General features: G+C 31.8%; 1 long non-coding RNA gene across 1 annotated transcript; it reads left to right on the plus strand.

Annotated features, from left to right (window-relative positions):
• Positions 1-3,904, plus strand: LOC134265266 (uncharacterized). Its single transcript, XR_009991708.1, has 3 exons — positions 1-1,084; positions 1,989-2,090; positions 3,324-3,904. It is a non-coding gene; the product is annotated as an uncharacterized LOC134265266 (long non-coding RNA).
• The last annotated feature ends 493 nt before the right edge of the window (positions 3,905-4,397 follow it).

Below are 4,397 nucleotides of genomic sequence, written 5' to 3' on the forward strand. Positions count from 1 at the left end.
TAAGAGTCATTCTCTGTAAGGACCACAGATGCCGTTCAAACGAATACCACAGATTTTAATAAAACATATATGAAAAAATTATGAATGTGTATGAGATTAATTAGATATATTTAAAATTTTGGGATGTGACCTATCCTCCAGGTTATGGCCCCCTAACACATTTTGTGGCTACTCCCATGTTTGAAAAGGTCAGTTTTCTCCTAATTTGACATAAAAAATTCAAAATAAATAATGCATTATGGTTGGATTAAGTGCATTAAATTGTGAAAACAAGGTGTGAAGTAAAGATAAAAAATTATTTTGCTTCATCACTAACACCCCTTTTTGTTTTAAAGAAATTTAATTTCCTCCCATTTTTAACCCTTAACCAACACGCTAAATAACCATAATTTCAGTGCCATTTTATAAAAAATCCCAAGATAGGTTTATAAAATATTAACAATTTTTTGAAAGCAAACATACTTGATTATTTATTCATAATTATTCTGGATGTGTGTTTTTTGATTTAAAAAAATAAAATGCATTTGAAAATATTAAAAAACTAGCATTTCACAAAAATATTATCTCCCTTTGTAGAACTCTCTAGTTCCGACAGTGAAAGAAGGTAAAAACAAAAGTATTTGTAAGCATGACGTTTTGCCGGTTTGGAGTTCCTTTTCACAAACCATGTGTTTTACTGATATTTTTATACAAAACTGCTTAGATTATACAGTATAGCTTCCTTGGCAGATGTGATATTGTTTATTCTGAAGACATTCAACAACTCGTGAATTTCAGCAATGGCCATGTATTGTCTGAAGTAGGTCGTATGCCATGTGTTAGTGTGTTACACTTGCTAAATACAGTGAATGACTATCGAATGTGGACGTTATTTTAACTTTTCTTCAAAATGAAATACAAAGAGGTCAAGAAGGAAGTTATGTCAAATTCCAAACCTTCTAAGTTCCCACCTACATATTGAAAACACCAGAGGAGATGGACCGAGAACTCCCCTCCAAACAGAACATGTGAAAATGTGAAAGCAGGTCATTTGATTGGCCAAGCTGGTGCAACGCTACCAGTGTTATACACCATGCATGTACACGTAAGTAGCTACAATTTCTGATACACAATATAATAATATTTGTTCGTAGAGTTATGAGTAGATGAAATTATTGAAAAAGAATTGAATCAAAATGAATGTAAACACATTGGCGTTGGAAGCAAATTGAAAGGGGGGGCTAAGTGTAAAAAAAAATATATATATATATATATATACCTTCTCAAAAAAACTGACAAGCAAAAAAAAAAAAAAGGTAAAGGGGGGGGGTGTCAATTCGAACTTCATTACCAAATTTTTCCCCAAACACCACCTTTTTCCCCTTTTTTCATCTTTATTGCAATGTGCCTGTGGAAAGTGGGGGAGCTAAACCTACGAAACAATGTTCAATGTCTATACTAAGTGTATATTTGGAAAAAAAGTGGGGGGGGCTTAGTCTATACTAAGTATATATTTTGAAAAAAAGAGGGGGCTAAGCCCCTCTAGCCCCCCCTTCTCCCCGGTTCGGACGCCTATGAAACAGGTACAGTCCAAAGACTATACTCAAGCATTTCTACCTACATATGTAGGTCTTAGAAATTGGTAAAATAGCTACTTTGGGTAGCTTTAACCTACATACATTTTAGCTATTAATAGTTATGTGGGTAGAATAAGAAATCATCTTTGGACTTGACCTTGTAAATTTCATTTTCCTTGTTCATCTTGAACACTATATAATGATGTATGCATTAAAAGTTTAACAAGATATAAATTAAAGACTTTCTCCAATATGAATTATTGTAAACAGTTATTTATTTTAGACCTGTCAACATACAAAACTAAATAAAAAGTACTGTTAAATATGTGGTGAATGGCAAACAAGTTAACAGCTCATTCTTATATAATTGTGCATTAATTAGTACCTGTAAGGAATTTAATTATTTTTATGAAAATATACAATTTATTGTAGCATGCTGCTGTGTGACCATGTGAGGGGCATCACAAGGAAGGGGAAGATATTTAGATCATTCATGGAGATTTCAACATCGTATTAAAACCAAATCATAAAGAGGTATAGTGTCCATGTACTATAATTTTGACCCAATTATGAATATCCTTGACATCTATATCTTTCAAGAAATTAGACATTGGTAATAAATTTTGAAGGATAGACGATACAGCTTTCATGTTCCATATATACATTAACTATTATTATTGACCCACTTTTCAAAACTTATAAAAGCATAATTACTGTTAAGTGAGAGAATGTAGGAGTACATGTATTATTGATGCATTACATATGAGACATGTAAACGCTCTGTAATGTTCCAAATTCTACCCTTCTGAAATCATCTGTATTATTCTATACAAATATTTTTCACTTCAAATTCCATTTTTGTGCAACTTTGAATAAGAAATTAAAAAATAACTACACTGTAAAAAAACTTATTCATTTAATTCATTGAAACATAACCCAAGTTGTTATTTTCAAAATTTTTGACAAAAGTTTGTACCACTTTCCTTAAGAAACCTCTCTACACTGAACACTCTAGAGTTACGATTCTGTTGTATTGTTTTGCAGTTGAGCAATCTAATTAAAATTAGATGTTAAATCCGCTCGCATACTCGCATATATACACTAACATCTAACAACATCCCATTGAGGGTCACGTCAGAGGTCAAATTTAGTCAACCAATCAAATCGGAGCTGGCAAGATCATCGTGTATTGTTGAAGCGTATAAGTCTAGAGCCATTCCGAATTTGACCTCTGACGTAACCCTCAATGGGATGTTGTTAGATGTAAGTGAAGCGAGTATGCGACGGATCTAAAACATCTAATTTTAATTAGATTGGCAGTTGAGTGATCTGCCCTTAGATTAAAATGCCAATAAATGTACATTTACAGTATATTACTCAGTTTATAATCAAATCAAGTATTCCTAACATTTTAAAAGGGCAAGATAGTTTAAACTATAAATTATAAACATGTTATTTACATGTATCTTCTCCATAGAAGTAAATAGCAATTATTTCTACTGATACTGTGTTGTGTTTGAACATTTTTTCTGGGGGTAAATGCCATGTATCATGTATTGACAATGAAATAGATAAGCTTATTATTTACATCTTTATTCAATATAATTTTCGCAAAGTCCAAAAATCATTTTGCACTGGTGTAGAGAGGATGTATGACCTGTTACATGTACAAGTGTAATTGTTTTCATGATCCATTTGGTTCCAGTAGTGATTTTTAACTTATGTCTTGCATTATCTAAATCTAAATATTTGTATTGTCTATTACAGAACTCAAGAAGCCAGAGTTTTACATTTAGTCATGACAAGTCATGACATTCAGCAAATGAATCTTTATCTGATGAAAATTAGTGAGAGTTTTCAGAGAATGGGAGATACCGGTGGGACACCTACACTAAGTCTGCTAAATTATTCTACAACAATATAATGACAAAACTGACTGCTGTTATTCTCTCAAAGAACATCAAAGAAAGAGTGAAGAGTCTTACAGTATCTGAAGAAAATCCAAGTCTTGCCTAATATTATACCTGAGGGAAGTGTTGACCACTTATCCTGAAGTTATTCATGCATAATAACATGGGTCCACTATGCACTACTTTGAATATGTTTCAAATAATTTTTTAAAAAGATTTTTAAAAGTGTATAAACAGTAGTCTCATTGCATGTAAAATGATAATTAGATCCTTTGTTACAATTATTGAATTTTTAAAAATTGACAGAAAAATGAAAAATTAAAGAAATCTATGTCAAAAGTGTCTATTATTATTTTTAAGGCTTAAGGATAACGTTTACTTGGATGACAAAAATATTAATTGATAAGAGCGAAAAACCACCTATTGTACATCTATGTAATTATTCACTTAAGTATGTCAGTGACCTACTATTCCTGCTAGTGGCTCTTTAGTATTTCATAGAAAATTAATATACATTATTTTTCACAATATGACCAACGTTTGCCCCCCCCCCCCCCAATATTTTGCCAATATATAGAATACTATAAAAACATAGCTACTATATGCTTGTGCCCTCTCAGTAAATGCGTCTATTGACCTTTTGTCCTTATTTTGATCTCTATAAATTTTTGGTAGTTTTAACTTAGAATGTTTGGTTTTGCCCCTGCCCCCCCCCCCCCCCCAACTGAAATTACCTCTTACTGGCATGTAATCAAGTTGAAAATCTTAATGATTTGAACTCTTATTATTTATTGCCTCATTTTACTTTTGTTGTCCTTATTCTGCTGGTATTATAATTTTATGAGCTCTATAATCAAATTATTTAGATATGTTGCTGTGAATGGTTTGTGTTAAGGTATACATACATATTTTGAAATTCTTCATTGTGTGT

Source organism: Saccostrea cucullata, unplaced genomic scaffold (genome assembly GCF_032062105.1).
Source record: "Saccostrea cucullata isolate Sc308-1 unplaced genomic scaffold, CSIRO_AGI_Scuc_v1 ctg1200, whole genome shotgun sequence".
NCBI classification, from domain to species: domain Eukaryota; kingdom Metazoa; phylum Mollusca; class Bivalvia; order Ostreida; family Ostreidae; genus Saccostrea; species Saccostrea cuccullata.